General features: G+C 35.6%; 1 pseudogene; it reads left to right on the top strand.

The window, feature by feature from the left end:
• The first annotated feature begins 10215 nt into the window (after positions 1-10215).
• On the top strand, positions 10216-26727 carry LOC149216152 (uncharacterized; annotated as a pseudogene).
• Positions 26728-27546: the final 819 nt, after the last annotated feature.

Genomic DNA, 27546 nt, shown 5'->3' with positions numbered 1-27546 from the left:
GAGTGTACATCCCTTTTTGCTACACATATTTAATGACAATGCCAATATTTTCCTGATAGAAATGGGCTCCCTTATTCCTCGAAGCAGCATTTCCTCACCTTCATCGCTAAGAAATTCCAGCGACTTATTGTAGCAGTCAACTTTTTCTTTATGGGCCACTAGAAAATCCATGTCAATTAGAATATCATATAAGGCACAATTCCACCATGTTTATCACTTGTCTTTTGGTTGTCATTGCTTGTTGAATTTGGCACTATTTCGCATGGGCTTTCTTTTGTAGAGCACAATTTTCTATGATATTCAGGTTGATATAATTGATATTACAACCAGGGTCAATTAAAATTGAATTGGTCTATTATCGACCATACCTTCCATCTAGATTACCTAAGCTTCATGGTTGGCGTTCTTGTTTTCCAATGAAACATAAATTCATTGCACTTTCTAATCCACATCATTCACCATTTTTTCCTATTGTACATTGCACAACCTTTTTCCATTCTACTATTACTAAGGATAGTCTCTATGCATGTGGTTCCCTCCACATGTCCAACACTGTAAAGGCTTCTTCTTAACTCCAAAACCTCTTCTCTCATTGGCTAAGAAAGTTGGTATCTACTTGCAGTAACAACCTTGCATTGAAAATTACCCTTGGAGAGGGGTGAAATTCACACTTCTTCCTCTCCACATATATCCTAGGGGAACCTTATCTCCCTTTTTCTAGTCCGTTCAAAACTTGGCCTTATGATTGGACTACTCATAACAATATTTAGCCTTTCTAGTATAGTCCTCTACGTTTTTTGGCTCATCAAACTCAATTTTATCTTCATAAGTTTGAGTTAATAGACTAAGCTATCGTTTAATCTTCGATGTATGGTGCATACCTCAACAAATCTAAAAATATGTTAGTCTACTTACTATTAGTAAGCTACGTTAGCTTATGCTCTTGAAATTATTTAACTTTGTTGTCATAATACTCGTGAGACAAGTGCTTCTAACAAATGCCTTTCTCAAGCCTTATCCATTACAACTCCTTCTCACTAATTCCTTTTACATTTATTAAATATTCCCACAACATGTCAGATTTACCTTTTAATCCAAAAATAGCCACTTTGGCCTTCATATTATTAGAGTAGTCATGGACATTGACATACTTCCTCATTCTTGACAGTGAGGTTTCTACCTCTTCAGCCTTTTTATTTTATCCATCAAAAGGGGGAGACTTATCTTACTTGAACAACTTTGACATTGGGCTCTTCTCGCTCCTCCTTTGTCAGAGGTGTCTCTTGGTTGTTGGAGTAGACATTTGGTTATGACTACTTGATTCTCTTTCTAAAGTAGTAAGTGGTATTTATCCCATCATGATGTTTTCACTAGATCGCCTATGTATCTGTTGGGTGTGGATCTTGATTATCTTCTTTATTTAGAGGTATCACCGCATTGGACCCCAGTTCGTAATGTGGCGGGAACGCCACCCGTAAATATGCACCGCTAGGAGGGTCCAGGGGGGCGACGATGATTATTTGGAGCCCCACCTAGCTGGGGATCGAGGGCAGCACCCTAGAAGCTCAAAATAACTTTTAAATTGCCTTGTAAAATGTTGTAACTTCATAGTCAATCTGAGCCATTCATTAGGCAGAAATGTGACAGTAGAAGTTATGCTTAATTTAGGCTCTTTTTACCTAGAAGGAAACCCCTCACTATATATGAGGGAATTGTATTGAAGCTATGTAGATGTGTATTCTGAGCAAGAAAGAAAGAGGAGATTGTTTGAGAGAAAAGAGGGAATTACAACAGATTTGCTATAGGTTGTATCTGTTCATTTGGCTAGGTAATTTAAAAGGAAGGACTGACTGTTTCTTCGTGGATGTAGCCCAAATTGGGTGAACCACGTATATCTATGTCTCCCTTGTTTTATGTGTTTTCTGTGTTTATACTTATGCAGTATAATTTATTTGTTCCATTTCTCTGTAATATATAATTTTTAACAACTAGTATCAGAGACGAAGGTCTATTTGGCTGATAAAATCGCAGGAGAGAAGGGTTCCTGGTTCGAGTGGGAGAATGGTGGAAGAAGGTAGGTTTAGGGTCAAAAAATTTAACAGCCAAAACTACAAGTTGTGGAATATGTAGATGGAATATTACTTGTATAAAAAATATTTGTACCTACCATTAAGCATAAAGAAAAAGAAGCTGACGGATATGATAGACACATAATGGGATATTCTTGACAGAAAGGAATTTGGAACAATATGGTTGTACCTAGAAGCATCGATAACCTTTAATATTTCAAAGGAAATGACAACAAGGGGTTTAATGACGACATTAGCCAAACTATATGAAAAACCCTCAGCCTAAAATAAGGTACTTCTTATGAAGCATTTATTTAATATGAAGATGTCAAAAGGTGGATATCTTGTTGATCATTCAAATGAATTTAATACAGTTACTAGTTAGTTAATCTCTGTAGGGGTAAATTTTGATGATGAAGTTAGGGCTCTGTAATTTCTATTCTCATTGCTAGAAATTTGGAATGGTTTAGTTATGGCCATTAGTAACTATGTCTCTGGATCTAGTACTTTAAAGTTTGATGATGTTGTCGGTGCAATCCTTAGCGAGGAAATGCGACAAAAAATCTCCGGTGAGACATTAGGTAATTCTTTGACTGTAGAGACTAGGGGATGAAAAATGGAAAAAGGAAAGAGCCTAGGATGTTGCAGTAAGTGAAGGAAAGACAAACCCAAGTCCAGATCAGGGATAGTGTGCTAGAAATGTGGGAAGAAAGGACACCTAAAGAAAGACTGCAAGTCTCATAAGGGAAAAGAAGTAGACGTGTAGTAAGAAAACAATCATGAGGAAAATGTGACAGGTGATGTGTTGCAAGATGCTTTGATTCTTTCATTAGAAAATATTATTGATGCCTGGGTGGTAGATTCAGGGTCCTCATTCCATGCCACACATGATAGGAAACATTTTCATGCTTATTTTCAAGGAGATATTGGAAAAGTTTGATTGGGTGATGACAAACCCTGTAAAATCATTGGAATGGGTAGAATTTTCATAAAACAACAGAATAGAAATCAATGGTTGTTGAAGGAGGTAAGGCATGTTCCGGATATGAAGAAAAATCTAATTTCAACAGGTCAGTTGGGAGGTGAAGGTTGTGTAACTACTTTTACAAATAAATCCTAGGTCACTAAAGGAGCCTTGGTAAAAGCAAAGGGACAAAAGGTTGGTACATTGTATTTATGCAATGATATTTCTAATTCTATTAATGCTTTAACCTCTATAGGAGAAGATACGACTTTGTGGCATCATAGGATCGGGCACATAAGTGAGAAGGGGATCCAGATTTGAAGCATGTTGATTTGGAATTCTATGAGAATTTTGTTTATGGAAAGCATAAGAGATTTAGATTCCTCAGAGTTGGGAAAGAAAAGAAGAGTGAAAAATTAGAGCTTGTGCATATAGATGTATAGGGACTTGCTCATGTATCATCTCTCGGTGGCTCTCGTTATTATGTTACTTTTATTGATGATGCAACCAGAAAAACCTGGATTTATTGTATTCGAAATACATCTGATGTATTTGATACTTTCAAGAAATGGAAAGCTTTGGTTGAAAACGAGATAGAAAAAATATTGAAGTGTCTCAGATCAGAAAATGGACGTGAATATTGCAGCAAAGATTTTGATAGGTACTATTCAGAGAATGGAATTCGTAGAGAGAATATAGTTCCAGGAACGCCACAATAAAATGGTGTGTCAAAAAGGATGAACAGGACAATTATGGAGCGTGCAAGGTGTATGAGATTGCATGTAGGATTGCTTTTATAAATTTTGGTAGATGTTGTAGATATTATTGTTTATCCAATATTACATAGGGCTTTCAAGTTCCTTGGATGGTGGTATTATAGAGGAGGCATGGATAGGTAAAAAGGAAAACTACTCATTTTTAAAGACTTTTGGTTGTGAAGCCTTTGTCCACATTAATAAAGAAAATAGAACGAATCTTGAGTAAAAATCAAAGAAATGCATCTTTATTGGATATAGTGTTAATGATTTTGGTTATCTCTTTTATGATTATGAAAAACAAAAAACCATTAGGAGCAAAGATGTCACATTCAATGAAAAGGTTTTGTATAAGGAATATACGCAAGAAAAGAAACATGAAAAACAAAACAGAGAATACACAGTGCTTGATGAGATCATAGAGAAAGTGAAGGTGCCTGAAAATCATAATGATCAACAACCAGAACAACAATAGCAACCACAACAGCAAAAAGCACCTCAAACACCTAAAAGTGGTATTAGAAGATTTACCAAGATAAGTAGACCTACTTAGCGATACTCTCTTTCATTATATTATGTATTGTTGACTGATTCTAGTGAACTAGAATGTTATGAAGAAACAGTACAGGTAGAAACCAGGAAGAAGTGGGAGCAAGCCATGAAAGGAGAGATGGACTCCTTAGTACGTAAGCAGATTTCGGACTTAGCTAGGTTGCCTAAAGGTAAAACCACATTGCAGAATAAATGAGAGTTTAGGTTTAGGGAAGAAGATGGAGGTAGAAAAAGGTATAAAGATAGACTTTTGGTGAAGGGGTTTGCACAAAAAAAGGGTATAGAATTTCATGAGATATTTTCTCTTGTTGTTAAAATGACTTCAATTAGGACTATTTTAAGTCTAGTAGCTGCTGAAGATTTTCATCTTGAGAAGTTAGATGTAAAGGTAGCCTTTCTCCATGGGGATTTGGAGCAAGAGATATATATTCAACAACAATAAGGATATGAGGTCAAAGGAAAGGAGAAAATAGTGTGTAGGTTGAAGAAGAGCTTGTATGGCTTAAAATAGGCTCCAAGGTAGTGGTATCTAAAATTTTACAAGTTTATGTATGAACAAGGTTATACTAGATGTCACTCCGATCAACGTGTTTATCTCAAAATGAAAAATGATGGCAGCTATATTATATTGTTGTTGTATGTACATGACATGCTGGTTGTAGGTTCTAACATGCAGGAAATAAATGTGCTCAAAAGAAAATTGGAAAAATCATTTGCAATGAAGGATTTGGGTGCTACAAAACAAATCCTTGGTATGAGAATAACTAGAGACAAGAAGAAAATTAACATTGTCTCAAAGTGATTACATACAAAAGGTGTTGAAAAGATTTAATATGCAGAGTGCAAAACCAGTTAGTATACCTTAGGCTATCCATTTGAAACTAAGTAAGGATGTGTGTCCTAAGACTAAGGAAGAAATGACTTATATGTCTAAATTTCCATATGCATCAGCAGTTGGAAGCTTAATGTACGCAATGGTCTGCACAAGGCCTGATATTGCACATGCACTGGGAGTTGTAAGTAAGTACATGAACAATCCAGGAAAAGAACATTGGATGGTAGTGAAGTGGATTCTCAGGCATTTGAAAGGTACCACAAATCAAGCATTATTCTTTGGTGGTTCAAACATTGCTCTACAAGGATATGTTGATGAAGATATGGCAGGTGATACAGATAACATAAGGAACACCAAAGGGTATGTGTTTACTGTGGGTGGAACAACTGTTAGTTGGGTTTCAAAACTGTAAAGTGTTGTTGCACTCTCAACGGGAGGAAGCAAAGTATGCTATTGCTAGAGAGGCTAGTAAAGAAATTATTTGGTTACAAAGGTTTCTGGATGTGTTGCGTAAGAAGCAAGAGTTTGGAAGGTTATATAGTGACAACCAGAGTGCCATACATCTTGCAAAGAAATCTGCATTTCATTCCAATACTAAAGATATACAACTCAAGTACCATTTAATATGATCAGTGTTGGAAGATGGATAGTTGAGGCTGGAAAAGATACCCACTAGCTAGAATCCTACAGATATGTTAACAAAAGTTGTAACCAGGGAGAAAGTGACATTCTTTTGAGTTTCAATTGGTCTTCAAGTATGATGATGAAGATGAGAAATAATGACCTCCAAAGTGGAGTCATTGTACAACAAATGAATCAGTGGTGGAGTTGCTATAATCAATCTCCATGTGGGAGGTTGTTGGGTATGGAGCCTGATTATCTTCTTTATTCAGAGGCATCACCACATTGGTCCCCAATTCATAATGTGGTGGCAACTCCCCCTGTAAATGTGCGCCGCTAGGAGGGTCCGGGGGGGGCACAATGATTATTTGGAGTGCCCCGTGGCAGGGGATCAGGGGAAATGCCCTCGAAGCTAAAAAGAGCTGTGAAATTTCCTTGCAAAATTTTGTAACTTTGTAGTCAATCTGAGTCGTTCATTAGGCAGAAATATGACAGTAGAAGTTATGTTTACTTTAGGGTTTTTTTTTTCCCTAGAAGGAAACCCCTCCCTATATATGAGGGAATTGTATTGCGGCTATGTAGACATGTATTCTGAGCTAGAAAGAGAGAGGACATTTTGTGAGAGCGAAGAGGGAATTACAACAGATCTCTTGTAGATTGTATCTCTTCATTTTACTAGATGATATAAAAGGAAGGACTAGTTGTTTCTCCGTCGATGTAGCCCAAATTGGGTGAACCACGTATACTTTTGTCTCTCTTGTTTTATGTGTTTATATTTACGAAATATAATTTATGTGTTCCATTGCTCTGTAATATACAATTTTCTAACAATATATTCCTCAACTTAGTGACCTTCTCTATATTATCCTTTAGTCCTCTTTTTTAGGTTTTAGAAGGAATTTACCTGGATTTGTGCCTATCTACATATCTAGCACCAGGATAATGTTACTTCTACCTTTCCATATCTAACAGACTCTACAAAATTACTACATTCACCTATATTCATTTCTCTTATGTTCAAACAATCCTCTTATATTCTTCCTTGCAACTTCTAAATTAACTCTCAAAATCTTGAGGGTCCCCATCGAGTTAGGGGAATTTTTTTCCTGATCCTTTTTTGACAGAGTCCCCCTCTTAATGTTGATAGGATTTGGGCATGTTGAAATCTGTTATTCTATTACTCATTTCTATATCATTGATGGAATTTGTGCCTTATTGTCTCTCTCTTTATATGTTATTGGATACAAATGGTTGTTATCGAATCCAAAAATAAATCAACTAAATTTACAAATCACCTTGGCATATCTACATTAGGAATGGTGATCTGGAACTAATTGAAAATTCAAATTCCATGAGATTATATAGGTTAGAAATAAATAAATAAAAAAACATATCATCAATATGTCAAAAAAACAATCACATTAGTTTCATGTTCATCATTAGCACACATGTATTTATGTGGCAATCAATCCATCAGGTCAAACATTTTAGCTAGTGAGTATGAGAGCCTCTTCAGGTTCAGTGTTGAATACCTTTCTCCATGATGAATCACTGTCATTAGAGAAATTTTGAGGTCGAAAATCGGCCTCAAAACAAAAATTTACAACAAAATATAACTTTTATAAGAACTAATAGGATTCAATATGATGATGTCAACCGTGGGGAATGATTCACCATTTTTAGAGTAAAAAGACAAAAAAATTAAGAAAAAAAATAGTTACTTTTTTAACTCATATTTTCAATTCATCTCCTTACTATTTTACTCAGATTTTAAGTGGGAGCACTCATTAGATGTAGAATTTAATTTTGTATCCAAGGAGTACCCATGTTTCATACTTTCAGTGGATCCTACTGCACAAAAAATGTTAAATACATGAAAAACATGATCACGTATTTTCATGTATTTCCCACTTTTCATGTAGTAGGGTCCATTGAAAATAAGAAATATGGGTACTCCTAGGATGCAAAATTAAATTGTGCATCCAATGAGCGCTCAAAATTTGAGTAAAATCATAAGTAGGTAAGTCGAAAATACATGTTGAAAAAGCATTTTTTTCTTTTTCGCTCCAAAACTTGATGAGGTAATCTAATATTATTTTATTATATGCACTATTATTTTATAATATTCCTTAGGAGGCTCATTTTAGACCTCAAAAATTCTCTAATGATGACTACATAATAAAGGACTAAACTTTCCCTTTCAAGGTTCATCCAATCCAAGTGGTAAACATGGGCTCTAATACCACTCTATTGGTATCAAAGTAGGTTCCTTTTGTGTCATCCTAACAACTAGAAGGTAGGCCTAGTTGAGTCATGGACTCTCAAAATGTACTTGTGATTAGTACTACAAACTTTCATGAATGGAGAGAGATGGTAAAAGCATAACTGATAGCTTATGGACCTAGTGTATGGAAGCTAGTATGTGAAGGATATAGTAAAGATTCCCCCTCAACACAAGAATAACAATGGAATTCTTAGGCAAAATGTGCAATTTATAATGACCTTGACAATATGGATCTTGAGATAGTAATGGATCTAAAATTTGCGAGATAAATATGGGATAGGTCATGCATCAAGGAGAATAAAAATGCCTAATAGAGAAAGAGTTCACTTGAATGAGACATGTTCTAATAGTGTTAATGTACCTGAATTTCATTAGGAAAAGAAAGATGAAAACCAAGCTAAGCCTAACTCGGTTTTGGTTGAACTTGAAAGAATTGCCAATGAAAACAATGACCAAAATATATTATTGGAAATATGTGATTAAAGAGAGTGTGGGTATAAGTAGGAGATTATTAGCCTGAGGAAAAAGTTTTAAGAAGCTAGAAGAATTGAAGAGATGATGAGTAGTCAACTGAAGGAGAGAGAGGAACAATGTGAAAAATCAGAAGCTAATATTTTTTAAGATAGAAGTGATTTAGATCAAAAGAAAAGCCAATATAAATATCAAGAAGAGGAGCTTGGCTCCATGAGAAAAAAATCAGAAATTAAAGTAGCTCAAAAAATGTTTGAATAAGGTACCAACAACATGGTTAGTAAGAAAACAATATGAAATTACAGTAGAAACATCAAAATAATGAGTCAAAGAAGATTTCCTTGGAAATCATGTCATCTTCTCCTTGAGATGAGTGGAGAAAATTTGGAAGGTGCAAAAGGAGATTCTTTTCTCCTTTGAAAGATCTTATATGTTTTTATTTCCATAAACATGGACATGTAGCAACAGAATGTAAGAGGAACCAAATAAATACTAATCAACACAAGGTGTAACAAACAAAGGATCTACCTCAAGCAAACAATCACAGAAGATTCCTTATAACGAGATCATCAATAACCAAGTACACAAATACATTCTATGGCTACCATTATTTGTGCAATGGTTTTGGACATAAAACTGTTGACTACAAATCACATATAAAGAAAATTAGGAACACATATGTGGATAATATAACAAGAAGAACAAACCATGTCCTCCATTTCTTGGCCATACAACATGTTATCTATGTAGCGACCTTGGCAACATAGCCAAAATTGAAAGCTATTGCGTACCTTGAAGAAGTCTAGACAAAAGATGAAGTCCACTAAAAGAAGACCATACAATAAGTTAGAAGTAGATGCACACAACAGAAAGAAAACCACTAAAGACTAGAAAAGGGAGAAAGACCAACATGTGACTTCAATGACAAATTGAAGTCAACATGGCCTTAGGGGGAGCTACTCAAGAAATCAAAATATGTTAGTTAGTATTATAGAATCATAATCTCAAGCAGAGACTATATTGCATAGGGGAAGTTAAATTCTACTAAATTCTTTATGTTTGAGGAGGTTGTATTTTGATTGTGCATGTAAAAATAATTGATGAGGTATGGGTGGTGTAGTATGGGCATTGAAGAACTTGCTTGATAACAATGAGATAAAAAATTGAAAATTCGTAATAGAAAGTTGCACTAATGATATTGCAGAGGAAATGACATGTGTAGAAGGAACGAAAGAGGTCCTGAATTCTAATATTTTCAATTTAATTACATATGGGGACTCACAACATGATCCAAGTAGACTTAGATCATTATAAACCTTTCAAGAAATAATTCATAAGGAGATAAACAAAAGAAGGTGTGGAGTGTTTCCAACATTAACAACACCTTCACATTAGCACACAACCAATTATTAATACATTAAGACAACTTCATGCCTTAGGAAGATTTGATCGACCACATTACTACGAGGGGAACTTTTTTTATGAGGCTTTGAACCTGATTCATTATCATGGCCAAAATAATAAACTCAAGAATATTTGTGACCTACCACAATCACTAATTTGAAATCAAATTGTACACTGCATTTTGTATGGAAGTTATGACTAATAATAGATGCAATCTACTAGATTATTATAGCTAAACTATGCATAGATATGCGAGAAACATGTCATATATAGATAATATTTCTCTAAAGCCTCAAGTTATTCATAACCACCACTAGAATGATAGTTTCTATCTTGATCAGCAAGCCCTGAACCATGTTTTTATATCACGTCCCTCTACATGGGATATTGATGCAAGGCCAAAAAAAGGGAGATCCTCACAAGTATCAAGGAGCCAAATTTCAGGGAGTAGATAGTGGAAATATGCATATATATTACATGCACAATGATGGGAAACGAAATCCATTTCATTATAGAAATGAAAAAGGTGTTGCACAAGAACATGATGAGGGATATGGAGACAATAATTACATGGAGGAAGTAGATGTCCAATCAAATGGCGACAATCTCACAGGACCCTAGTTCATTGTCCCTTTACGCAGTTAGGGAACAAGTCAACTTACACTCTTGTATCAAGGCACTAGAGAAGGTACAAAAGTTTCTTCTATTGTTGGGGGTTTAGTAAATACCAAATAACATGGTTGGCTTGCCCATTTCCAATCCTCATCATCAAAAGGACTTGTCATATGTTTCACATCAGTTAAATGAACCAGAAAGACTTCCATATCTTACAATAATTTGAGAAAAGTGAAAGGAACATTGTTTTGATAAAAAGAACCATTACACTATATGAAAATATGTTTCTCATAGTATTTCCAACATTAACACTATGTAATAAACATAGATGAGACTTCAACATAGAGAAAATAACTAGTGCATAGACTTATAAGCATTCCAAAGTTACAAGATTCATGGAGGAAAAGAAAAGGTTCTTTAAAAGGTCAGGATCCTTTAAAATGATAGTTGACCAAAATAATGGCATTGAAAAAAGGCTCTGAAAATTTCCATTAATGAAGTTGAGCTCACTGTGATCCTATGGTATGTATTCTTAACTAGTGTTGAAGCAAAATTTCCAAAGGAAAGAGCATGAAAGTTCTCATGGTATCCAAGGTTATAAAGTTGGAAGGGACAGTTGGAATTCAAATAAAAAATTGTATTGAAGTGTAGGAAATTGATACTGAGATTGAAGATGAATATTAGCAAACAATGACAAAGATATTGAAAAGGGGTGTGTAAGAAAAGGCATAAGGGAAAGAGAACAAAGTGTGTCAAATGTGGCGTCCAAAGATGAGGGACCGACACTAATGATGCTCAACCTCGGAAATCAATAGCGTCTAGACACACAATGTTTTACATTAATATTAAAGGGAATGAAGCACTTCGATCACCAAATCCTTCTTGAAAGATGTGCCGCTTTTCCTGCTAAAAGTTTTGTAGCTGTGGGGTCTCAAGTTGACATTCCTCTATTATTGACAACATTCTCAGAAATGGTCCCACACATTATAGTTATCAAAATTAAACTTAATTGTTTCTACTCATTAGTTACTCTTAATTACTTGTTATGAAGGTGCAAAATTTTATTTTGTTGTATGAAATAGTCACTCCCATTGTAACTTCATTATGAAATGGTAGCTTGTAATCCATATCATGTTGTGGTATCAACGAATACTACCATTTGGTTCCTATCCTTAGTATAATAATATCAATGATAGTGAAATATATTATCACCAGAGGATGAGAGAGGTACGTGTATGACATGGTCAATGGTCAATGGATGCAGAGGATGTTACGTATATTTCCAAAAGGCTAGATGCTAGATGACAAGGATGTTACAATGTCTTCAGAATCTGGAATATTATAAGGTAGTGTATGTTACATTACATAATGGGCATATGATGCATAGGGCATTAATTAGACCACCGCAATGTTAGATTTCAAATGACAAGAATGATAAAGGAAGCATTAACGACTTAGAGTAAATGAATTGGACCAAAAATGCTCAAGTTTGATAGACTATACATTAAAAGTTGCAGTGAAAAATTGATACACCGAAGATAGAGATCATTTCAAGTATTAATGGTTATGACAGTACTATAGAAGAAAATATTTTGATGCTCTCGTACCAATCTTATGATAGTGCATCAGAATGCAGAGGAAATTCCAAGCTGATTTTTTTATCATTTTACGCACCTACATGAACTGAATACATGAACACAATGTTTGTTTAGGGTTTTGTTCCCTAACTCTAGTGGAAATATATATTGATGCACACAGTTAGGAGTTCAATGGACATGGGGAAAACTGTATTTTGTATTATCCATCATGTATAGATATTGTTAAAGGATTCAATGAGTTATTGTTGATTAAACAAGAAGGTCAAATTATATATGGCGATCCACTAGGTAACCATTCAATCCATGTAATAGAGTACTTCCAAGCTATTGAAGGTGTTATCACTCAGAAGTTTTCCCTAGAAGTTATCAAAAGAAGGAATAATCTGAGGCAACTACAAACCAAATCTTTTAGACTCAGGTTCTAGCCAGCCTAATTCTAGAGAGGGCTCTCTCTTTATAATTTAACTTTGTTTCTATTAGATTTTAGGCTAATTCTTAGTGTTCATGAGGATTTTGATTTTGATTGAAAGTTGGTGGTGAAATTATTAGAACAGATGGATAGAACAAGGTCTTCAAGCCATTGGGCTATGGATTCAATCAAAGGATGGCTTAACTGGACCAGATCATTAAAGGGAGTGTTCACAGGGCAGGCTAGTAAAACAAAAGGCAAATCTCCAGGTTTAATAGATGAGATGGTTCTAACCAGGGTGAAAGGGCCATGAAGAATCCTTGGACCAGGACCAGAATGAAAGGAAATAGGTAATCATGAGAAAATGGAAGTTAATAATCCTTTGTTATAGACCAGGGGAGAAACTATGAAAGTAACGGAACATTTGAGAATTACCTAACTAAGATAGTTTAGCAGGCCTTCTCCAATTGGAATTAAGTTGATATGTGATTCAGGGAATTCTGTAATTGGTGGGCTGCGATGGTTTTCCTTGTCAAGGTGGAGTAAATCATCTCCCCTGTCTGCTTGTGCAACACAATCTGGTCAATAGGATGTATGTCCTTTTCCAGTACTTTGAAATATATCTTTTGAAGTTTGTTGTTGATCTTTGTTGTTGTGTGGTAGGCTTCATGAATGTCATCTACATTTTTCCTTCTTTCACATCATAGGCTGACATAAGCCTTGTTTGATTGGTAGGTGCCATATTTAGGTACTGTGCACAAGTCTGGGCTTTTAGTCTGTCATTCCTGTGATTTATATCTTTGTACCTTTCTCTTATATCTTGGTCCTTTTCAGCTGGCATCCTAAATGAGGATAGTTCAGCACTCTGCTACCTTTCCAACATCTAAGTATATGATGTGGAAGGTTCTAGTCTGCCCCTAGAAGGAGTGGTAGGGTTGCTTCTTTCTCTTTTGATGCTAGTGGCCCCAACTATTTCTTCTGTGAATTCCTGTTCTATAACAAGATTTAACCTTTGCCTTTTGACCAGGCTGGTCTCTACATATGTCTGTGTGGTTACTCTACCTGATGTCATGGCATCTTCCCTATCTCTTTTAAGGCTTTTCTCCTCATTTAGAGGAGTTTGCAAGTTAGGGGGAGTACTCATAATGGGGTCTTGGATACCTATTTGATTTAATTCCTCTGATAGGCCTCGTTGTTCTGACTCTTCTTGGGCCTGGGATTCTTCTTCTATATGTGATTCACTTTCTGCCTTAGATTCTCCTTGTGCCTGTGATTCTTCTTGGATTTGTGACTCTCCTTGGACTTGAGATTCTCCTGGCACCTACAGGAAAGAACCCTCATCAAGCCTTTTCTGTAAGTCAATTACAACATTTTCAACTACAACTTCAGTGCTATCCCTGTCCACTAAAGTATTCTCCACCCATTCCAATTGATTTGCATATTTTTGTATTTCAGGGATTCGGTGGTGAATGTAGGGAGCCATCTTGTTTTTCTCTCTTCTGTTGTAGATGAAGTCACAGGGATCATATCTCCACAAGAAGCTTTGTTTTAGTTTAAGTATCTAAAGGATTTCCTCTGCTTCTCTTCCAGCTTCTCGACTATTACATACAAAGGGGGCTAATTGATCTTTGATTCTGAGCTGAGCCTTCTTTTTGGCCTTAACAAAATGCACCTCATCTGATTTGATTATTTTCCTATAGTACTCCAGAGAAAATAACCTCATTGGGAGGTATCTGGGTAGTTTATATGGGCCAACTCACAGCCATAGATCCTAATTTCTGTGTGATTGTGGTACAAGTACCAACCTCCCACTTTGTGTTGTTTTGACAACTACATGATCCTCTTGATGTCTAAACTGATTCTTGGAGGAGGAATTCCTAGCAACATGGTCACTAATGGATGTACAAAAAGATCTATGAAGTTTGTGTATGGATATGGGGAATCATACTTATGGATCAAAAGAGTCAAAAAAATCACTGACCTAGGATGACCTTTAGTATCAAGCTTTTGGAGAATGAAGGCGAACTTTCCAGCTTGGTAATATAAGAAAAGGTGGTACAAATCTAAGGAATACATAAATACTCTTTCATTACTGATTCTCAGAAATTGTTCATACATCCTATCAGCTATGTACTTGGCATATTCATACATGACAACAGGGGGTTGTCCTGGAGAAAAAATGGACATGAAGGCTAAGATGATTTCATCTGTGTATTCTCTAGTAGTATAGCCTAAGATACTAGATACCATTGACACAATGTCTAGGGCCAATTGAAAAAATATGGTATACATATATGGCGGAGGGTCTTTTGGAATATGTTTCACTTCTAAAATAAAAATTTGAAACATTTCAGCAAGTTTGGTAGTGGTAAGCTATTGGGTTGTGTTATATTCTTTCCACGACTATCCCACGAAATGAACCATGGGGTGAGACGGGGGGTGAAGCCCCTTCTTCGTTTTGTCGACTACAAAATGGGGGGGTTGTACAGGGGCGGGTAGCCCCACTTTACGGGGTCCAAGGTAGCGCCCCGGGAAATTTTTTTTTGGACCTTATATTAGGTTGGGGGGACCTACCTATGGTTTTTGGTCCATGGTTTTTGACGCGATGGTTTTTGGTCCATGGTATTGGATGCTTCGGCATGTATAAATATGTATTGTAACATTGAAAGGAACATAACAAAAAATCAAGATGGTAGTCCTGGTTTTAGGATCTAGGGGAAAATCTCTATGTATATGTGTTTTATGTGTTATGCTCTCGCATTGTTTATTTTCCATGTTTTAGAATTTGTATGCAGGTAATTTATGTACGGGGTTAAAACCTACATAATCTTGGGGAATTTTTTCAGCGGGTCTCCAATTGAAATAGGGGTTAAATTTTTCCCTGGTTGTAATTGCATCATTTCATTGATTGACTCAACAGTTACGGTGAAAAGTATGGTATGGTCGGAGGACATTACTACTCTTTGGCTGGGAATGTAGTTTTCATGGAAATAATGGGCAATTTCTGGAAAGATGTGTACCTCAAGAAATTGATACTTGGAAAAATTAGAATCCCAGAGACCTATTTTATTAGCTTGGTTTAGGTATTGATCTATGTATCGACAATATAATTTGTGTGGGGATTCACGAAAATGGATGTCCTTGATTTGGAAGTCTTTATCAGCAAGGGGAAGGTAATCCAAGTCCAGGTGAGGAGTGAAAATATGTCTGACGTCCATGGCAATTGGGGTTGTCACTCTCAGTTCTTGTGGATTTGAGAATGGGGGAAGTAAATTGTCAATCTTTAATGATATTGGTGGTTCAATTCCAGGTGGCTTTAAGTTCCTAGAGTCCCCTTTTAATTTCAATTTAAGAAAACTTAGTGATTGGTTCAGAAATTGACAGGGCTTTTAATGGATTCTCGCTTAAATACCCGGATTTGAAGAAAATTGGGTCTGAAGTAGTTAACTGGCGATTCTGAATGGTTGAAAAGGCTTCAATCAGGCTAGGAGGAAATATGGGAGCTTTTGGCATCTTTAGAGTGAAAGTGTATGTGGGTTGAAAACGATAAAAACAATTATTTGGGGCTTTTTTTGGATTTATGCACAAAAAATCAATTTGGCAGGTCTGCGTGTATAGTGACCATTTTTTGCGTAGCGGGATGAACAGTGACAGATTTGGTGGGTAGCAGGCTAGCGGTAAGTGGATTGCTTTCACATGTCCTTTTGGCGTTCGGCGGTATTGGGGGGAGGCTACCCGATTCCACTCATCGAGCATGACATCGCTTCGAGGGCCCACCCGAAAACAACCCATTTGGGGCGAGTATTGTTCGGGTTTCGGGCCCTTATGAAATCAACATGGTTCATCAGATGGGGAGGGGGAAGATCGTGTGGTGTTCAGGCATGGGAGTTGCACGGAAGGTAATGGAGGGGCCCGACGAGCAATTAAACGTAGCGGTTTTAGCATAATGAGGGGTTAAAGCGTGGATTAAATTATCGGGTGGGATATGATTGGTGAATGGGTTTGAATTTAATTAATCGCAGATCGGTTAATTATGTCGTTTGTCGAGGTTTGTATATTATAAAGTTTATAAAACTTCGGGGTATGGATATTAATATTAAAGGGGTTTAATAAAAAATATACAGGAAATGGTTTATTTTTGGGAATTAACATATAAATAATGTTAAAATTTAATATGAAAATTGCGGGAGGTAAATGAAGTGCTCTAAGCATAATGTGTTTTTGTAATTCCTTCACTTTTTACAAAGAAACATTACAACTTATGCTAAGTGCATTTTTGTGGTTTTTTCATAAAAAGGGGTATTCATGGGGCTAATCACTTTTCCTTAGGAAAATGGTGTCTTCACCTTAGGAAAAGGGATTTATTAGGGGAAAATGAATGAATTGAAGGGGGTGAATGTTTATGGGGGGATTTTAGTACTTAATATCTATAAGTCATTGGGCTGAGGGTCCGGTCCCTCCAGAAGTCAGAGAAATGCTATAAGCCCCTTTGGCTTTAAGATTTTGGGTACTTTGAAACTTATTTTAGGAAATTAGTTAAGTAAAAGGTGAAATGAGTAAGGGGAAATTAATCAATTTGACTTTGCTAACTTTATATCAGCCCAATTTCTTATTCATACTTAGAACTTTCATGATGAGAGTGATACATATGATTTTTTCTAATCAATCATCACAATTCTCAAACCTTTCTTCTACTTACCCATCTACTCATCCTATCATTTTTACCTTTTTTTATTAGGGTGCATTTAAGCTAGCAAACCCTTATCAAACATTTTTATTTTCTTTACAATGGCAATCTAACTAAATCTAACCTTATTACATCCAAGGGCTCAGATTAAATAGTTGAGCTCCTTTTTATTTATTCTACCTAATCTACTTATCTGCCAAGATTACATTGTTTGGTCAGATTCTTATTCTCTATCTGTAAACATGAAATAACCAAGTTTAAAATTTTTGAGTATCATGGATTGTGGCATAGATTACAAACTACACAAAATCATTTATTTTGCATAAAAAGTAAATAGTAGTGGCATTTTGACTAGCACACTTTCATTGTCTTTTCTTTTCTTGGGGTTCATTTTTTTTTTATCTTTTTTTACCTTCTTATTCTTTTTGTCCTTTTGATTTTTATTTTAGGACATACCCTATTTACATTTTTTAATTTTTTGAATATGTAAAACATTTGAAAAAGGAAAAGGTATGTACACATTACAGGTTTAATCTCAGTCATTCAAAAATTATGACTCCTATTGGTATAGGAACCTAACAGTGGCTCCACTTGGGGATGACATTTCAGGGTGAAATGTCAAGAACTTGTAGATCAATGGCTTTCTAAATTGCTGAGATATTCTCCTACAACTTTTTCCCTTTCACTTTTCTTCTTTATTACTATTTATGATAGTAAAACCTTTGAAGCTTAGGGCCTTCTCTTCGGGCTTCAACTCCAAAGATTCAGTATCCAATCAACTCTAGACTTCAAAAAAAAATATGTACAAATGATTAGTGGAATCAGTAACTAGGTTCAATGTAGTGTTTAAGCATTCGACCATTAACTGGTCCTCCTTCTGCTTTTGTGCCATCCATTTCTCTGAGGAAGAAAGCATTATTACCTCTGAATGCATAGATGACATATGGGCCTTTCCATAGGAAATCAAATTTCCCATGTTTACCTTTATCCTCTCTTCTTGAGTCCCATTTCAAAACTTTGTCTCCTAGGTAAAAATCTTCTGCCTTAGTCCTTTTGTCAAAAGCCTTCTTGATCCTTTCCTGCACAACTTGAGATCTGATGTACACTTCTTCCCTGGTCTGCTGCAAATGAATTGTTTGGTTGATTCTCCTTTGAATGTCATTTGGTTCAACCTGCAACTCTTGGAGCAACTTCATCACTGGTGTTCCCAAGGAAGATGGGAAAACAACTTCCATTCCATAAAATAATTGATAAGGACTAGTACCAATGGATTTCTTTATGGTTAACATGTCTGCCCATAAGGCATTCAATAGCTTCTTGTTCCATGTTTTCTTGTTGTCTTATAACAGTTTTTTGATGATATTTACAAGACTTTTATTTGAGGATCTTGCTTGTCCATTTCTTGGGGGTAATAATCTGTGGAATGGCCCAATGTTATATGGTACTTATTATAGAAATCAATCATTCCCTTATATTTGAAGGTTGTTGCATTATTAGTGATGATTTTGGTTGGGCACCCAAATCTAGGTAGGATGTTGGATTCAAGGAAGGTTATAATAACAGTATTAGTGGCTTGCCTTGATGGTATGGCTTCTATCCATTTGGTAAAGTAATCTATAGTAGTGAGAATCAATTTGTGTTGGGCAAAGGAAGGTGGATGGATTTCACCAATGAAGTCAAGACCCCATTGTTGAAAAGGTGCTTCAGCAGATATTGGTTTTAGGGTCAGGGGTAAAAGCTTTTTCTTTCCTTCGAAAATTTGGCATTTATGACATGAGGTTACAAATTTCTTTACATCAGAAAACAAAGTGGGCTAATATAAATCAGCTCTATGAATCGTTTCAGCAGTGGTTTTCCATTAAAGATGTCCTCCATAGTCACTTGCATGAAACTCTTGTGACACCTTGTCAGATTCTTCCTTTAATAAAATGTTAAGAAGGATACCTTCATGATTACTCCAAAACAAAGCATTGTCAAGTATGAATTTTTTTAAAGATTTCATTTTTAAAAACCAGCTTTTGGTCCTGGATAATTCAGGAGGAGCTTGAAAATTTTGTAAAACATATATGATGTCAGCATACCATGGTGATCCAATAAAGGCCTGGTTGATTGGTGGAGTTGCCATCTCCTCTCCGTTATCCATTTCTGCAATAAAATTTATTTCTAAGGCCTGGCGGTTTGATTCAGCCATGAGCTTGGCTAAACCTTGGCCCTTGATTAACTTTGATGGCTTGATTTCTAGGTCATATTCTAATATAGTAGCAATCCATTTCCCTCCCTTTCCATCTAGACCATCTTGAGTTAGGATGCCCTTGACTATAGCATTGGGAACATAAGCTATTACATGAGAATATAGAAGGTAAACTTTGAAATCTTTGATAGCTTTGACCAAAGCAAAGGCTTGCTTTTCCAGTATGTTGTATTTTAGAGGGGCATCTCTCAGGGCTTTGATTAAAAAAGGAAATAGGTTGTTCATATCCCTCATCATTTTTCTGTAGTAATACTGCAGCAACTGTGTGTTCTAAGGCAAAAGAAAATATAATGAAATCTCTATCAAACTTTGGACTGATCAAAATTGGTGTTTTTGTTAACGCTAGATTAATATCTTCAAAAGAACTCTTAGCCTCAACTGTCCATTTTATGGTCGAATCTTTCTTCAACATGTTATTTAATAATCTAATTAATTCTACTAAGTTTGAAATGAATCTCCTAAGAAATTTCATTTTTTCTAAAAAGGCTTGTAATTCCCTAATGTTTCTAGGATGTTGTATCTGTAAGATGGCTTCAATTATTGTAGGATCTATTTGGATACCATCTTTGGAGATTATGTGGACTAAAAATTTTCCCACTTCTAACCCAAATAAAGATTTTTTTAGGATTCAAATAAATTCCATACTTTCTACATTTGATAAAGACCTGCCTTAGATGATCTAGGTGTCTTTTATCAGATTTTGAGAATACCGTGATATCATCTAAGTATATTACTAGGAAGTCATGAATTTCCTTAGAAAAAGCTATATACATAGCTCTTTAAAAAGTGGCCCCTGCATTATTTAATCCAAAAGCATCTTCACATACATGAATGTGCCCCAAAAAGTAGTGAAGACAGTTTTTGCCTGGTCATCTGGGTGAACTAAAATCTAATTGTAACCAGAAAACGATCCAATAATGAGATTCTGGTTGACCCTACTACCCTTTGTAATATATGATCCATTTTAGGGAGAGGGTAATTGTCTTTGAGTGAAACTTTATTGAGATTCCTTTGATCAACACACAGTCTAATCTCGCCAGTTCTCTTCCTTGTGGGTTCCAAATTTGAAACCCAATCATAGAAACTAATTGGTTCTATGATCTTGGCTTCATACATTCTTCTGATTTCCTTTTTAATAAAAGGCTATAGAATAGGATTAATCCTCATAAGCTTCTACCTAAAAGGTTTCTGGTTTTCTTTTAAGGGGATGGTGTGTCGTATTATGCTAGTGTCATAGGACTTGAGGTCCTCATAAATCCAAGCGAAAACATCTTGGAATTCCTTTAATAGTTCTATGTATTTCACTTTTTATGTAGGAGGTAAAAACTTTGAAAGTCTTATCAATTTCGGATTTTCCTCAATCCCTATGTTACACTCCTCTATATCAGATTTTAAGGTTTCCATTTTTGTTTTTCTAGGGACATCATTTTAATCAAACATGTCTTCCAAAGGAGTTAATCCTTTGGGAAAAAAATTGTATTTGAGATTAATGATTTCAGAGTCTTTGTCAATTATCTCATCAATTTCAACTTGATTTAGGTTTTCTACTTCTAATTTTGTAAATTTAGTTGGATGAAATCTATCTATCTCTTCATCTTCTAATTTGTTAATTTATATTTTATCTGTAAAGCAGGGATCTAATTTTATGTCATTATCTATGTTACTATTTACAAATTCCTCATCTAAGGTTAAAAAATTGTTTATTTGTTGATCATTAGAAAATACTTGCTAGTTTTTCAAGTTATTCGGGATAGCAGGTTTGTGCCTAACCTGAACAGTGTACTGATGGTTAGGTTGAAATGGTAACTTACAAGTGCTGACAAACATTGCTAAACTATGAGCCTGCATATTATGTTTTCTTGGGATGAGAGTAAGCTTAGTTTCTAGAAAGGTATTCAATATTTCTACAACTGATCCTCTATAAAAACTTAACCTAGGAACTCTGGTCATATATACAACATTAATTTGTTTTATAACCAACTCAAAATCTCCCATAATAGAAACTCGTATGGCTCCTAACCTTTTAACCAATCTGAGACCTAAAAGAAGTGCTTCATACTCAGCCATTTTGTTAGTGCATTTGAAGTTTAGCATGTAAGCATGGCCCTCTGAGTGATCATTTTCTAAATTGTATATCCACACTCCTGCTCCTACACCTAGTTTGTTCACTGACCCGTCAAGTTCAAGATGCCATAATATTTCATGTTCATAATTTTTACTGTCTGGGGGAATGAAATTTTCATTGTTTGAGGTGTTTTGATTATCTTTTTCATCTGAAAATTCTTTAATTTGGACAGTTTGATTTTCAGTTGTAACTACAATTTATTTTGGTTATGAAATAATGTTGTTTGAAGTATCTTCTTATGTTTGTTTAGCATTGTACAGAAGAAAAGAATCGATGTCAGAATGCATGGTATAGACAGGAAGGTTTTGAGGCCTATCTAGGCTACTCACTACATATTTCATTAGGGTCTCTCTATACAATTTTTTAGGATGTCCCAAGACTGAAATTGTGGCATATGACATGTCAAGTTGCAAAGATCCTTGGAGTTTAGCCTCCCATGATATAGAAAATAGCATGCCATATTTAGGTGGTATATCAGCAACAACTGTGTCCATAAGAATGGTCTTAGCAGGGTATTTTACTAAGGAAACACACAAAACTTTGATTAGTCATAGGCACTTTACTTGACTTGAATCAAATGAAAACAGGTCCTTGTAAGGCCTAGTGATTTCCAACTTCAATTTTTCCATAATATATTTAGGCATTAAATTGTGTGAAGGCCCAAAATCTAACATTGTATTGTGTAATATTTTATCATGAAAATTAACGCTAATGTAAAAGGGTGGTATCCCTCCTTCTAATGGTTTGCCACTAACATTAGGACTGAAAATAAGCTCAGTCTGATCATCAAATAAGTTAAAAGAGTCTTTATTCTCAACGAAGTTTAAATATTTGCTTATTTGAGACTTGTAAGTGTCATTTTTAATCAGCTTTGTTAAGGTAACCGAGATTTTCGGTTTAGCCACCTCTGCTCCCAAATTGAAAGGAAAAGGGTGTTTCTTTGTTTGAGTGTTTGGATTTTTCATGGTAGGGGTTTGGGTAGGTTGTTCTTCTTTTTCTGTATTTTAAGTCTTTTTCAATGGATTTTCTAATATTATGTTTGGAGACTGTTCCATTGTTTCCTTGGAGGGAACTGAAGTGGAAGGTTGATCATTAGGGGGTTGGTCATTGGTTATATCTACAATGGTGGGATGAGAAGGGTTCTAATTTGGTCTAGAGAGGATTTGGAGAGTTTTAGTAACTGGAGATGTTTTAATTTTCTTAGGTTGATTTGGTATTGCTTTCTTGTTTTGGCCAGGAGTGTCAGTGTTCTTTTTACTCCTCAAATTGAATTTTTTGTGCACTTCGAAGATAACAGAATCATACCCTTTCTTGTAATAAAATGATTCTCCGGATTGGGTCTATAATTTCCGAAGCATATGTAATTCCTGATCGTCCTGTGTCAAGAAGATAGTTCCTCATCATCTAATCCCATTTAATTAATTTGTGTGCCTTGTTCAGGGTCTTCTGAATGGGATGCTTCAACATAGTTTTCTTTAAAAGGAGGCCTAATATTTTGATTAGGCCCATTTTTTCCAGTATTTTGATTTTGATTCTTTTTAAAATTTGGATTTCTCACTGGAGGTGCCTATTGATTATCTTAGTGAGGCTTCCTTTCAATGTTCTCTATCCTATCCATCAGTTTTTCCATTCCTTTAGATAGAGCATCCATTTTAAGGTCAAAGGGTGAGGCTTCATCTTTCAAGGGTCTTGTCCTTTTGTTCATAACCCTAGCTCTTTTTGCTAGCAAATTAGCTTCTATACTAACTGCTACACTCTGCATGTCTTTTAGAGTTGGAGGGTTTCTCTCTCTAAGTTGGAATACCTTATGATTATCAAACCTGTCAGGAAACTTTATCAGAGCTAAGCTAGATGGGGATCTAAGATAGACTGGTATTGCATTGTATATAGTGTTAAATCTAGTAAAGTAATCCTAGACTATCTCATTTGGCCCTCTCCTCATGTTTTCATATTCTGAAAGGATCTGTAGAGGGTTCTTTTTCTTTTCCCATCTATTTAAGAATTGCTTATAAAATACTTCTAAGCTATCTATGCTATTAGCAGGTAAAGATCTAAACCATGTGCTTACATCACCAGCTAGTGTCTGAGCAAAAAGTCTCATTTGGACATCTCCAATATTAATTTCATGCAATTCAAAATAATATGTCATCTTGTTTGCATGTTGTTGTGCTTTATAAGGTCATATGCCATCAAATGGGACAATTTTGTTTTGGCAGTCTTGTGGCAGGGCACCTAGTGGAGCAGGTAACATAAGAGGGGCATATCTATTTTCCATAGATCTAGGTTGGGCAGGACTAAGAAGTGTAGTCGGGGTACTAGGGGATGATACAGTAGTTGATGGAGAGCTGGGAGTAATAGGTGTTTGATGGGTAATGATAGGTTGGTGGGGGAGTGAAGCTATAAATGGAGGTGAGGAATGAACTTCAGAGGTGGAAGGGAATAATGGTGAACTAAAGGGAGTTGAAACTATTTCAGAAAGCTCAGGGATATTGGAAGTAGTAAGGGATGACTGAAGGGAATTTAGAATATATTGATCAATTGACAAGTTTGCCTTTTGGACTTTAAGATCTGTGATAAAATCTGGATCTAGAACATGTCATCAAGTGCACTTTCAGACCTAGTTCTAAATAGTGAAAGGTAAAATGACTCGTTAAAAGGGAGGTCTTCTAGGAACAACCACTCATTACGACAAGAATTTGCTTTGATTGACGATATTGGGCTTACTGAACTTTCTTTTCTTCTGGATATTATCAAAATCAGGTTGGGATTATCAAATACTGGGGTAGGATTTGGATCAAGATTGGCCCTAATATAGTGAGTTCTTCTTGAAGACAGATTTCAAGCTTTTTCTAATTATTTTTTTTTTGTGAAATTTTATAAATAACTTCTAATAAACCCTTCAATAGGCTTGAAAAAAAAAATTGAAATTTCTCAAAGGTTTATTAAGACTGAGGGTTCGGTTTCCCAGTATGGTCCTCACTATGTTATCACTTAGAATTTTTCCCTAGAAGTTATCAAAAGAAGGAATAATCTGTGGTAACTACAAACCAAATCTTTTAGACTCAGGTTCTAGCCAGCCTAAGTCCAGAGAGGGCTCTCTCTTTATAATTTAACTTTGTTTCTATGAGATTTTAGGCTAGTTCTTAGTGTTCATGAGGATTTTTATTTTGATTGAAAGTTGGTCATGAAATTCTTAGAACAGATGGATAGAACAATGTCTTCAAGCCATTGGGCTATGGAGTAAATCAAAGGATGTCTTAGCTGGACCAGATCATTAAAGGGAGTGTTCACAAGGCAGGCTAGTAAAACAAAAGGAAAATCTTCAGGTTTAATAGATGAGATGGTTCTAACCAGGGTGAAAGGGAAATGAAGAATCCTTGGACTGGGATCAGAACGAAAGGAAATAGGTGATCATGAGTAAAGGGCAATTAAGAATCCTTTACTATAGACCAGGGGAGAAACTACAGAAGTAAGGGAGCATTTAAGAATTCCCTAACTAAGATAGTTTAGTAGAAAACATGAAGAATGCAAACAGTCAAGACAGAGTGCATTAAAGAAAGTTCTAAAATATCATTCCTAGTTTACCATTTAGATTTCATAGAAGCACATATGATTATTAAGAAACAAAAGGAAAAACAATAATACACATGAGAAAAATAATTATTTGATTTTCTCTTTACACAAGAATCCTATAAAATGTCTAAGCTTTATTCCATGATCCAGCAAGCCAATCTAGTTTTGTTACATAGAACTTTGATTTGAGATAAAACTCTACAGAAATGTCCTTGAATCCACCCTAAATACTTTGAGATGGGAAGTATTTATACAAAAAATATTACAAAATATCTCATAACAGTTTGAGATTTAGTTAAGGAAAATAAAAATATCTTAAAGCATGAAGATAGAGACAAATGGAAACTGCATCATGTCATCCCTTTGATTGTGGTAGTGTTGGCTATTGCAGTTTGAATTTGAGCTCTTTAAGTTGGCTGATATTTGTACGCTAGAATCATCTTTTTCTTTAATCTATCACTGATAATCTTTAACCTTCTACTCTTTTACCCTGTTTATCTGTCCTTTCACCTACCTTCAGATTTGCTATGGTAAGTTATAGTAAATTTGTCATCTTTTCCCACCATACATCCTTAGGTAATTTTTCTTTTAACATTCTTCTGTAAGTTTCATCTGCCTCTGTGTATTTGGAAAAATTAGGCTTGATGACAAACAAATGTTTCACCTCATGTTGCAAAAAAAACAATTTCTCCAAAGTATTATAAAATACTTTTGCAGTTGGCAAGGCTTTGATACCTGAAGTGATTGCTTGTTCCTTCTCCAACTTCCTTAGTCTATCAGTGTAGTACAATTGGGTCATAAGTTTATCATGGATGACCATAGGATTGGGAAGGGCTTTATCCCTCAAAATTTGAAATTTGGCCATGAATCTGTCAATGCCCACCTGCATGTTATGGCATTTTTCCTCCAAGTTAACCATGAGGTTTCTTTTAGAAAGAATTGTTTTGACTTCTACGATGGCTTCAATCCTATCCTCTATACCAAGTTCATTAAGATCATGTCTATTCTTACTGTTCAGGAAGTGGATGAGTTGATTGGCATCCTGAGGCATATCACCCAACTCTTCTTTTACTTTCTAAATTGCTTTAGTGGCCACTTTTACCAATTCAGTTTGCTAAAATATAACTTGAATTGATGGCAAAATATCATTGACAGAGTCAATGATATTGGCCTAGAGCATCTCTTTGGTCTGTCCCAGTCGCTTTTGCAGAGTTAAATCTTTTTCTAGGACCTTTATCTTCTCATCAACTCTGAGGGCTTTTTGTGTTTCTTCTCTCTGCTGTATTTGGGCAAGCTTGAAGTTAGTTTCTAAGCTTGACACTTTCTCCTTAAGCATCTTAAGTTCTATTTCCTAGATTGACATAACTTCCATGGCTTTTACTATCTCTACTATTTTTTCTATTGAAGTACCTGCTGTTGTAGACTCGGTTGTGACTGGCAGTGCTATGGCAGGTGGAACTGTTGGTGCCAAAGATATTGTTAGTGTCGAAGGAGCTGGAGTTGCTACTGTGTGAATGGCATTTGTAGAGGTGGTGGCAAATTCACTTTGTTTAGACTGAATCAATGTGTCGAATTATTTCTCTGTTTCTTTCAGTTGGTCATTTAGCTTTATGACCAAGTCCATAAGCTCTTCTTGTACTTTTTGGATTTCTAGGACTTCTTTTGTTTGTGGATGATGTAGTGGTGGAATCTTGAGTTGTTTCTTTATAGTAGCTATGTCATCATTCTTCTTCTTTATCAGTTTTTTAGTGGTCTTTACTTCTTTGGGATCATGTCCCAACTCAATTATTAAGTCCTCATAAGGACTTGATTCTGGTGTCTTTTACCTGTGAAGAGGACTTGTCCAATTGGAATTGAGCTGATATGTTATTTAGGGAATTCTACAATTGGTGGGTTGTGATGGCTTTCCCTGTTAAGGTGGAATAAATCATCTCCCTTGTCTTCTTGTGCAACTCAATCTGGTCAATAGGATGCATGTCCTTTTCCAGTACTTCGAAATCTATCTTTTTGAAGTTTATTGCTGATCTTAGTTGCTATGTGGTAGGCTTCATGAATGTCATCTGCATTTTTCCTTCTTTCACATCATAAGATGACATAAACCTTGTCTGATTGGTAGGTTCCATCTTTAGGTACTGTAAATAAGTTTGGGCTTTTATTCTCTCATTCATTGCTTTTATATATTTGTACCTTTCTCTTATATCTTGGTCCCTGTCAGCTGGCGTCCTAAATGAGGACACTTCACCACTCTGCTGTCTTTCCAACATCTGAGCATATGATGTGGAAGGTTCCAGTGTGCCCCCAGAAGGAGTGGCAGGCTTGCCTCTTTCTCTTTC

This window comes from Pinus tabuliformis, chromosome 1_1 (genome assembly GCF_031772625.1).
Source record: "Pinus tabuliformis cultivar Carrire ecotype Pingquan chromosome 1_1, CPIR1, whole genome shotgun sequence".
In the NCBI taxonomy this organism is placed as follows: domain Eukaryota; kingdom Viridiplantae; phylum Streptophyta; class Pinopsida; order Pinales; family Pinaceae; genus Pinus; species Pinus tabuliformis.
Note: the sequence above shows the minus strand (reverse complement) of the source record. Positions and strands in the feature narration are given on the sequence as shown.